Here is a 12,058-nt window from a genome sequence, read left to right as displayed (position 1 = left end):
ACACACACACACACACATCCTATACAAACTAACATCTGTTTAGTGCTCTCCTTGTATGTACTGCGCCTCATCCTCAGGCAGATGAGGAATCGGAAATCAGAGAATCTGTTTTATTTCACCAAGGTCACAGCAGCAAAGCTGTGATTTGAACCCATTCCTGACTGACCCCAGAGTGCAGACTTCAAACTACTACTCTCTGTAAGACATCTTCAAACACCATCAGTTAATAAATCGCAACATTTTGATAGGTAGGATATTAGTCCATAAATTAAAACTCCCATTTGTGTATGGGGGTGAATTTCACCTAAATAAATTTAAATCCAAATAAATGCTAACTCAACAATACCTTTTTACCTGTAAAGTTAGTAGAAAAATGTAATTTCTATTTGACCAATCTGAGCATATGTATAATTCCTCTGTGCAAATTGGGACAGATCAGTATCTACAACAATATTCTCCCAGAAACTGAAGTAATTAAAATCCAACCAATAAAAATAATTCCAAGAAATGTGGAGATTCTTACTTTAATCATTCATTACTGTGTGCTTAATGGCCATGGTTGTTTCTTTTTGTTACTTAAGTTGAAATTTTTAAAATTAGTGCACAACTTTAAGTCTGTTTTCATTAAATGTTATCTTTGATGACACACCTGCATCCTCACCCACCTCCCTGCACAATTGATCCCCTTTATCCTGCTCTAATTCTTTCCTTCCTGGCACTTTTCTCCCTTCCGTTTCATTTATTTATGTTTATTGTTTGCTGTCTGGCCATATTATGAAGAACATAAATTCAACGATGGCAGAGATTTGTTTTAGTTCACCAAGGTTCCAAAGCACCTAAAAATGTACTTGGCACACAGTAGTGCTCAATAAATATTCAGTGAATCAATGAATAAACTCTCCTATTAATGCATATACCTGTGATCCACAATTCCACACAGAGAAACTCTTACACTTCAGCATCAGGAAACATGTTCAATAATGTTCAGAGCAGCATTTTGCATAAAAGCCCACAACTGAAAACAACCCAAATGTCCACCAACAGTAGAAACAAAATAATGTGAGATATTCAAATAATGGAATACTATACAGCAATGAGCCCTGGCTTGTGAACAAAAAGGTTGCCGGTTCGATTCCCAATCACGGCATATGCCTCAGTTGTGGGCCAGGTCCCCAGCATGGGGCATGTGAGGGGCAACCACACATTGATGCTTCTCTCCCTCTCTTCCCCTCTCACTAAAAATAAAGAAACAAAATCTAAAAAAAAAAAAGAGAGACTACTATACAGCAATGAAATTAATGCACTTAAAGTACAGATATCAATATGATGGAATCCCCAAAATACACTGAATGAAAAAAATAAGTTTCAGAAGAATACATTTTATACTCTATTAAAGTTCAAAAATAGTCCAATCCAAATAATATATTAATATGTAGGAAAGCATATAGAGCTGATAAACTATTTTTGAGAAGCAAAGGAATGATGAAGACAAAATTCTGGATAATGGCTATGTCTAGCAAGGGGGAAAGAAGTGGCGGTTCCCACCCAAATACTAAGTTCAACCCATCTATCTTTCCTGAACCAAACCACTTGCCAGGCCTAAGAGAATATGGAGATGAATAAGCGCAAATGAGTCCTCAGGCCCAGCCAAACAGCTGTTGGGTGTTCTCTCCTAGGGCTGGAAGAGAGCCTGAGGACTAGTAACCCTCATTAAATAAAAGGGATAAGAGCATGGACTTTAAGACCATACAGATCTAGATTATTTCTCTTTACTGATTGCTCTATAGCCTCTAAGTAATCTTTTTGAGCTGCTATTTCCTCTTTTGTAAAACAACAGTACATGATAATCATGACAATAATGATTACCATGTTGAGAACTTGCTGTGTTACTGTGCTAAGTATTTCATACTCATTAGAACAAATTTGAGGCAAGACTGTTATAAAAACTCTATGAATAAATGTATAATAAGGGCCTAATGATGCCAAGCTAGTACCTTGTAAACCTGTGCATTAAAACTCTGTGCCTTCCAATTAAAACCAGACACCAGCTGACTCCTCTGACAGGACCAGCATGGCCTCACCTATCTGAATCCCTTCAACTATGATCTACTAGGGCTACACACAAAGTCGGAGTCATAGATGTACCTCTGCCCAACAAGTGACCAACTAAATGTTGGTGAATTTTATGTCTCTACCCAAATGTCATTCCCAAGATGTACAAGAAAAACCAGGACCTGCATATTATATAGTAAATACCTCAATGCCTGTATGAAGAAAGGATTCTTTCCTGACACACTATTCTGGGAAGACTGTGAATACCACAGAAACGTAACTCAACTCATTTTTTAAAAGGGGCATATTCGAAATCTGAAAGTCAAACTTTAATTAAAGAGAAACAGTAAAACAAACAGATCAGTACAAATGCTATAAATTATTTCTCTTTGCTGCTATCAAAAAGGGTAAAGTTACAGAAGATATACTGGGAAGAAGCTAAACAAGGAAATCACCTATTTATTACTCAAGTTGAAATAACTTAACACTTCAGTATTATATTTTTCTACATTTCAAAGGAAAAGAAATGTTGAAATTATATGTTTGTTCCTCATCTAGATATGTTTCCATATTCACTAAATGGACTCATGAAACATATTTAGATAATTAGGGTCACAAAATATGACATACAAATTAATGATAGAACATAATTATATGCAAAAGTAACTAGACTTACTAAGCTCTAGTTTTATTCTTTTTTATACAAAATGTTTAATGACTTTAGGCTTTGAGATGTGAATATGATTTGTTGTTACTGTGAAGTTTCAGTTTCCAACATAAGCATAATGTGGGGCTTAAGCTTTGACATTAAGTATCAAAAATGACAACTCTTTGACCGCACATCTCCACACACGCGCAAAAAAAAAAAAAAAAAAGAAAGAAAAAGAAAAAAGAATATGGATTTAAAGCATCTTATTAGACTCCATGGATCACAGACACAAGTGAGTTAAATGACAGGACCAGGAGATGGACGGCTGCCAGTCAGGCAAGTGTATTTCAACATCCATGGGAGAAAAAGGAAAGGCTCTATGTAATGCCAGAGTGCTCTGTCCATGGTCCTGTCGACACCACTGATCGCCTGCTACTCAAACACTCGTGTATGTAACAAAGGACACATTAAAATGCTCTAAGAAACCCAATTTAAATACGCACATAGGTTAAAAAAAATTAAAGGATGCAAACGGATTCACATTCAATAAGCATATGAAATAGTGGACTTTATAATACTAGACAGAGTAGACTACAGAACAAGAACTATTACCAGACGTAATGTGAGAACAGCATAAATGATAAAGGGGTCAATTCCTCATGAAAATATATTAAATGCCAAATGCACATATATTGAAGTAACAGATCTTTAGAACACAAAGTAAAAATTGATACAACTGAAGAGAAACAATATTTTGTGATAGGTGGAAGATTTCAACTCTTCTCTCAGTAATCAACAGCAACAGAAAACAATAAGGATATTTTTTAAAAAAAACAACAAAAGTAGTAACTTGATCCAAATGATGTTTAAATAACCACCAGTGTTAAGCAGAGTGCCAATTCTTTAAGTGTGAATGGAATGTTCAGCAAGATATATAACGTGCTGGGCAATAAAACAAGTACAAATAAAAGAACTAAAAACACACAAATATGCTTCATGACCACAGTGAGATAAACTCAAAAATCAATAACAGACATCTGGAAAATATCCAATATTTGGAAACTGAACAACTTACTTTCAAGTAACCCATGTGTAAGGAAGAAAGGTCTAAAATTCAATAATCTAAGCCTGTACCTCAAGAAGCTAGGGGGAATAAAAGAATGAATTAATCCTACAGAAAATAGAAGAAGGGAAATGATACAGAACAGAAAGCGGTGGTAGGGGGCGGGTGGAGAAAGAAAATGGGAAGAAAAATGAAACCAAAGCGAGTTCTGAGAGGTGGTGGGTGAGTAAAAATTAATAAATGTCTAGACAGAATGATGCATTTTAAAAACAACCAAAGTCAGAAATAAAAAGAGGTCACTTGTAGAGATTCCATGGACTTTATAAAAAAGTAGTATTGGAAATATGATCAACATGTTGATTCTTTGAAAAACACAATTATCAAAATTTTCTTAAGAAGAAAGAGAAAACCTGTCTTTGAGGCATTCGTTCCCTGTGGTGCTGACCTCCTATCGCATGCTGGCCTGTGCACACATGGGCTGACATGGCCTCAAATGACTATACCCAGTAACAATGCAGCAGAGCAATCACCCTACTGACAACAGAGTTGTGGTAGCTACAGCCAGTCACAGGACACTTCACACTATATGGCCAGAGCATCCACGGTTCTTACTGACAAGCTATGGCACTCAGTCAACTTCTCAGGGACATAGCTCAACTGGTAGCTATGGCGGTGGCCAGAGTTCTAAGTCATTTTATGAACAGCAGTCCTACTGTGGCTATGGTCAACAGCCAGCACCTAGCAGCACCGATCAGGAGGTGGAAGGTTACCAAATAATGAGGGTAGCACTGGATATGGAAGGAAAGCTGTTCCAGAATCTCTGAAGGCAGGCTAGTATGGCCTGTCCCTGTGATCCTGTCTCTGGTCACCCCAGAGTCCATCTCGCCAGGGCCTAAGTTACCTTTGCCCCCACCACCCTGGCCCCTTCGGAAGCGCCCACAGTCTTCAGCTCAGCAGCCATTCGATCACAGCCTCCTGTGCCATCTGCTTTAGAGGCCTTACACTGGTTGCATTCAGTCCTTCAAGAGAAGTTCATGTTCTCACATGTTAGAGTAGGACACGTTCAGTCCCCCAGCTCGCTGCTGTCCTCCACTGCTAGCACCTCCCCTGGGGAATCCTCCCTGGCCAATGCCACCACTGCAACCACTCCATAGCCTCCATGGCCCCTGGGTCCTTCTCACTCTCCTCAACCTTTGCCACCACCCAGTTGAAATCTGCTTGCCAAGTAGCAAATGAGACCTTGATAGCATCCCCAGAGAATTCTTTACCATCAAACTACTCAATAGCTGCCTTAGCAGAAGGTGGATTATCAGAGGATACTGTTGCCTCTCCCTTTAGCTTGCCCGTTTCCCTGTCTAAGATTAATCATGGGCTGTCCTATTTTATTTGTCTTAATAATACCAATCTGCTTGAAGTAATCAGCTGCAGACTCAACTGTAACATCATTACCCAGGCCTTGCATGAAGATGGTGTGGTATGAATTATCCTATTCAGAGTCATGATGTGATCCTTGGTTCCATGGATCACCAAATTTATTGAAGCCACCATGGCCACTTTCACCTATGCTGCCTCGGCCTCCACAGCCACCTTCATGATCCCTGGGTTCATAGCCACTGCCCCAGCCCCCAAGGTCCTGCTGGTCTCCCCTGTAGCCACCATCACCACCACTGCTCTGGCCCTGCTTGCCATAACCATCACCACTGCTGCCACCACTCACAGCGGACAGATCTTGGCCTCAGGTACCTCCACTACCCAGTCTACCACCTCCACTGCTACTGTTGTACTGGTTCTGCTGCCCACGGCCCTGAGGGGAGTTTTGGGAGCTTTGCTGCTATCCAAAGCCAGGCTGTTGTCCACCATAGCCAGGCTGCTTATGACCCACAGGATTTTTTTGTGTCAGACTATGTAATTAATTGTAACCATATCTCTCGTCCCATTAAAACCATCATTTTAGTTAATAAAAAAAAAAAGGTAACACCAACTCTAAACTCTTTTGGAAAACAGAGGAGGGAACCCTCCCCATTTCATTTTATAAGGCCCTGATATTAAAATCAGATGCAGTCATTACAATGAAAGTATAGGCCAACATCACTTATGAACAAAGATTAACAAAAAATAACAGTATACCAGAAAATCAAATGCAGAAATACATAAAAAGGAATACTTCATGATTAAGTAGGGTTTATTACAGCAATGCAAGATTGGTTGAGCATTCATATAAAAGCTATTATCATTTTAATAAATTCAACACCGATGCAAGAAAAAACTTTCAGTAACCCAAGAATAGAAAACTTCCTCAACATGATAAAGGCCATGTATGAAAATCCTACACCTGATTGAGAAGAAGGCAAGGATATTCATTCTCACAAAAAAGCAAGATAAATAAAAGGCAAACAGGTCGGAAAGGAACGGATAAAACTGTTTTTATTCACAGTGAGCATAATCTTGAATGTAAAACATCACAAGGCATCCATACAAAAAGCCACACAAAATACTGAGAGATAATTTTGACAAATGTGTGTAAAACCTGAATAGTAAAAACAACAAAACAAAAATTAAGACCACCTCCAGCCAGGGTACATTCCTGGGTTGCAGGCCATAACCCCCAGCAACCGCACATTGATGTTTCTCTCTCTCTCCCTCTCTTCCCTCCCTAAAAATAAATAAATAAAATCTTTAAAAAAAAATTAAGACCACCTAAATAAAGGAGACGTTTAACATATTTATTCTTGAGTTGAAACACTCAATATGACTGAAATGTTTCTTCTCCCCAAGCTGAGCTAAAGATTCAGTGCAACCTCAATTAAAATCACAACAGGTTCTTTGTAGAAACAGATAAACTAATCTTAAAATTCATACAAAAATGCAAAGAAACAAGAATAACAATTTGTAAAATAACAAATTTGGAGGACTTACACTATCTGATTTCAAGACTTCCTATAGACCTACAGTAATCAAGACAGGGTGAGATTCATGTAAGAATAGAAATACAACAATGGAACAGAACAGAGTCCAGAAATAGACATATACATGTAAAAAATGTATTGGGTTGTCCAAAAAGGTCGTTTGATTTTTTCCATATGATGTTCTAGTTGTCTTAATTTCATTCAAAACAATTTTGTTAGATTGTATTGTGACAGCTGTCATATCAGCATACATTTAAAAAAAACTTACCAAAAATGGTGAATTTTTGTAAAGCCATTTTACTATGGAAGATTGGAAGAAGAAGATATACAACATTTTCAGTGTATTATGCTTTATTATTTCAAGAAAGGTAAAAATGCAACTGAAATGCAAAAAAAAAAAAAAAAAATCTGTGCTATATTTGGAGAAGCTTCTGTGACTGGTCAAATGTGTCAAAAGTAGTTTCCAAAGTTTCTTGCTCCTGTTGACATTTTGGCCAAATAATCCTTTGCTCTGCAGCTGCCATGCATTAGAAGAGATAGCAGCACCCCTGCCCTCTACCCACTGAAAACCAATAGTAGGAGATAGCCAACATACTCGAAATATCCAAATAAAGTTATTGGTGAGAATAAAAAAAAGTCTCTTTTATTTTACAGAAAAAACTAAACAGGCTTTTTGGCCAACCCAATAACAAGTATTTAATCATTGTCTCAACTGGATGGATTGAGATGAAGTATAAAGGGTGAGAATTCTGTTGAAGTGAAATAAATCCTACAAATTTGCCAAAATGAAATGAATCCCAAGCAGAATAAATAATTCAATGTGACATCTAGATATCACACTAAAACTGCAGAAACCAAAGAATAATCATAAAAGCAAAGAAAAAAAAAGGATGGATCATATAAAAAGACAAAAGAAAGACTGATAGCCTACTTCTCATCAGCAACAATGGAAATCAACAGACAACGGAAAGACATCTTCCAAGAGATAAAACACAGTAAATTGTACAGCCAGAACTCTAAATCCAGCCGAAATGTCTTTAAAGATCAGGTAAGATGCACTAGGTGAAAGATAAACTGTCATACTGAATAATAAAACTCAACAATATGATGTTATATTGCAGTTTAATATTTTTTTTCAGGTTCACTAGTTCATTTAGTTTTAGTTTTAGAGTTTATGTTTTTATTTTGGCATAAACTTATTTTTAAATATGTAAAATATTTACATGGTTCACAAGTCAAAAAACCGTATTTAAAAAGTTTACCAGATTTCACTTCTGTCCCTATCTTTCTACCCATTTCATTCCCTCTATCACACTTCCTTATAGATAGCCATTTTCATTAAACTATGTTAATCCTTTCAGTGACTTTTTTCTTTTTCTCTCCCCAGAAGTTCTTTTTTTAAAAAATATTTACAGTTTTCATGCACAAAGAATAGCAAAGTACATACACAATACTGTAGCTTGCTTTTGTTAACAGTATATCCTGGCAGTCACTCCTTATCAGTAAATGCCATTTCCAATCTTTTGCTATTACAAATGATAACAATGAATAATAACATTGATTACACATTGCTTTACAGTCATGGCAGCTATACCCTTAAAACAGATTTCTGGAAGTGGGTCTGTGGGTTAAAGGATAAAAGAATCTACAATTTTAAAAGAAATTGCCAAATGTACCCTCATTTTCTAATGTATACATGTATGACAATCTAGTTCCTCACGGCCTCATAAACAGATGTTAACAAACTTTTGGATTTTTGTCTGATAAGCAAAAAATAGTTATCTTGCTACAGTTTTCATTTGTATACTTCTTATTAAGGTTTAACATGTTTTTGTGAGGGCTACTGCAGCTATATTAGGTATACTTTCAGGAATTTATTTTTCTTTTAAAAAATACTACAAAGCAATGTTAAACTACATTCATTAGAATTTATTATTAAGAATATTGGTAGTATTATAAAAGTAATAAATTTTCTGTAGATAAAGGAAATTTGAATCAGTGGTCAAGGTAAACATTTTGTTAATGTTATTAGAGCAAAGATTATCAGTAGAATAAAGAAGTACAATGTGAAATCAAAGAAGTAAAAATCTTGAATTATAAAATTGACTTAGAAATATTAATATGCACAATTGAATTTTTAAAAATATTTCTTAGTTCTATCCAGTTTCAAAAGGCTTAGAAGTGATATCTCAGGAGCATCCTGGTTATCTGATCCTAAATACCATTACCCCACTAAAGGGAGAATATCATTGATTCCAAATCTGTGGCAGATTTTTTTTTTTAACCTGTGGTACAGGGTAAAACTGGGATATCTTTTTGTGCTAGAAGGCAAAGAAACAGTTAAGAAAGAGTGGCATCAAATTGAGACAATTTAAATGGCAAAAGGAATAATGACTAAAGTGCATTCAATATAAAAAAATCTGATACTCAGCAAAACAAATCCTTTGCCAAAAATGGCAGGAACAATAACCCTACTCTGCATCTCTGAAAACTAATTTAAAAGAATTAGACATTTGTCCTGCAATTACATTAGAAGTTAGTACTGCCCTGACTGGTGTGGCTCAGTTGGGCATCAAGCCGTGGAGCGAGGGGTAGCCGGTTCCATTCCTAGTCAGGGCGCATGCTCGGGCTGCGGGTCTGTCCCCCAGCTGGGTTACACATCCCTGGGTTGCACATCCCTGTTGGGGTGAATGCAGGAGGCAGCCAATTGGTGTTTCTGTCCAACATTGATGTTTGTCTCCCCTTTCTCCCCCCTCTCTCCTCTCCTCTCTCTTTCTCTTTCTTTCTTTCCCACTCTCTAAAACAATTAAAAATCTTTTTAAAAAGAAAAGAAACTATGACAACAGCAAAAAGGCCAGCAAAGGATATCATTTTTTTTTAAATGGCATCTTCAGAGGTTAGTCCCTCCACCAATACAACCATTAAGTTGGGGAGGGGGGATAACAATCAAAATATACTATTACAGCACTCTGAAATTTGGTCGGACACTTACAGCAACCAGGGAAATGCTAAATGACAGGATAGCTTACTGAATTTTGGTTAAGAGCTGCTTGTATGGACCAGCTACCATGCTCAATGTTTTCTTTAAAGATTTATTTTTCAGAGAGAGGGGAAGGGAAGGAAAAAGGAGAGAAACATCAATGTGCCCGAGAAACAGTGATTGGTTGCCTCTTGCACACCCACAACTGGGGATCTGACCTGCAGCCCAGGCATGTGCCCTGACCAGGAACCGAACTAGTGACCTTTCAGCTGGCAGGCCAGTGTTCAACTCACTGAACCCCCTGCTGCAATGTGGCAACAGCAGCCCACATTCCAAAGTGGCTGGCTGGTATCAGGGTGCACAGTAAAGACCTTGACTCTAAATTTGGGTATTGTGTGGTTTGGTTAGTATGGGGGTTCCCTGAGGGCCAGCTGAGACGCTTGGCTTTATTCAGTTTCCTCCAGCAGCAGCTTTTCTGGTGACATATATCGGAACATTTAAAGAGGCACATACACTTTTTTAATCTACACATTTAAAGAAACCTCTAGATGTTACAGGCTGAATGCCAAGATAACATGTCAGTAACATACACAAGGAAGGCTTTGTAAAAATAGTTTGGAAAAGTCACTATATAACAAGCTGAAGACCTCAACAAGCAATGAAATCAATCCCTAAGGAAAAATACTCAAAATGTCCAGTTCTTAAAAAAACAAAACAGCAAAGCATAAAAAAACAGGAAATATGGTTCATTCATAAAAAAAGAATTTGACAGAAATGGCAGATTTTAAACAAGAGGAAGAATCAGTAAACCCGAAGACAAGGCAGTTGAAATTACCAGTTTGAGTAGAATAAACAAAGAATAATGAAATATGAACAGAACTTCAGGGGCTTATGGGATGCTGTCAAACATACCAGGAGAAGCACAGAAGAGGCAGAAAAATATTTGAAAAAATAATGGTTTCCTAAATTTGATGAAAGTCATGAATCTATACTTCTAATAAGCTCAACAAACCTGGATCAAGATAAACTGAGACTTTTTAAAAAGATTTTATTTATTTATTGTTAGACAGAGGGGAAGTGTGAGAGAAAGGGAGGGAGAGAGAAACATCAATGTGTGGTTGCCTCTCGTGCACCTCATACTGGGGACCTGGCCCACAACCCAGGCATGTGCCCTGACTGGGAATAGAACCAGTGACCCTTTGGTTTGCAGGCCAGCACTCAGTCCTCTGAGCCACACCAGCCAAGGCAGATTTTATTATTATAGTGACTCTAGGACTCAAATTTTCCCACTCCTTGGGGATTGCCGTTTTTGATTGTTGATGGTTAGATCCATTCATTTGTTACTCTGCCAAATTATTTTGCAAACTGTATATGTATTCCTTGTTGAGTATGGTCACTTAAGCTCCAGTTCCATGCTGTCTGGTGGCCAGCCAGTAACCCGACAAAGATTTTCTTAAAACGTCTGGCTTCAGAAGGAAGCAAGGCAGTCTCCTTAACTCTTGGCAAGGTCAGCATTCAGTCCTCAGGCATCCCTAAGAACCACCAAAACACACAACGCCATGTTTGGAGCCCTCTTACCAAAAATGCAGCAGCCTCTCCTTTAATCAAGCACCCTCTGGTTCTTCTAAGTGTTTGATCAAAGTACGGAGTCTGAAATAGTTCTGGTCATTTTTTCCAGTTTATTGGTTGTTTCAGTAAAGGGACTGTGCCATTTTGAATGATGCCATCTTAACTTTATCAAAATTTAACACTACTATACATCAAAGGTTATTGTTGAGAGGATGAAAAAACAACCCACAGAAAGAAAATATTTGCAAATGTGTCTGATAAAGATTTAATATCTAGAATACATAAAGAACCCCTATAACTTAACTTCAAAAAGGGCAAAGGACTTGAACAGATTTCTCAAAAAAAAAAAAAAAAAAAAAAAGATATACGCCAATAAGCATATGAAATGAGTCTTACCATTAAGAAAATCAATCAAAACTTTAATAAGATACCACTTCACATCCAGAAGGATGGATATTATCCATTTTTTTTAAATGAAAACAAGCGCTGATGATGTGAAGTCAGACTTCTGTGCATTGATGAAGGGATAAATAATGGTGTAGCCAGTGTGAAAACAGTTTGATAGTTTATCAAAGAGTTAAACATAGAATAACCATATGATCTTGCAATTCTACTCCTAAGTGTATTCCCCAGAAATCTGAAAAAAGGGACTAAAACAAATACATATATGCCAATGTTCATGGCAGCATTATCCACAATCGTCAGCAGGTGGAAACAACCCAAGTGTCCATCAAAAGATGAATGGATAAATAAAATGGACTATATACATAAAACAGAATATTATTCAGCCATAAAAAGTGAAATTCCTTTTAGATGCAACAATATGGGTAAACCTTGAA

The 12,058-nt window shown here is 37.2% G+C and overlaps 1 protein-coding gene and 1 pseudogene across 2 annotated transcripts in view; both read right to left on the bottom strand.

Moving 5' to 3' along the window:
* TRIM24 (tripartite motif containing 24) overlaps window positions 1-12,058 on the bottom strand; it is a 111,322-nt gene that overhangs the window by 67,090 nt on the left and 32,174 nt on the right. The gene's annotated exons all lie outside the window — the stretch shown is intronic.
* Window positions 2,949-9,740, bottom strand: LOC118497017 (annotated as a pseudogene).

Source organism: Phyllostomus discolor, chromosome 10, assembly GCF_004126475.2.
Source record: "Phyllostomus discolor isolate MPI-MPIP mPhyDis1 chromosome 10, mPhyDis1.pri.v3, whole genome shotgun sequence".
NCBI lineage: Eukaryota > Metazoa > Chordata > Mammalia > Chiroptera > Phyllostomidae > Phyllostomus > Phyllostomus discolor.
The sequence above is the reverse complement of the archived record's forward strand: the minus strand, read 5'-3'. Positions and strand labels throughout refer to the sequence as shown.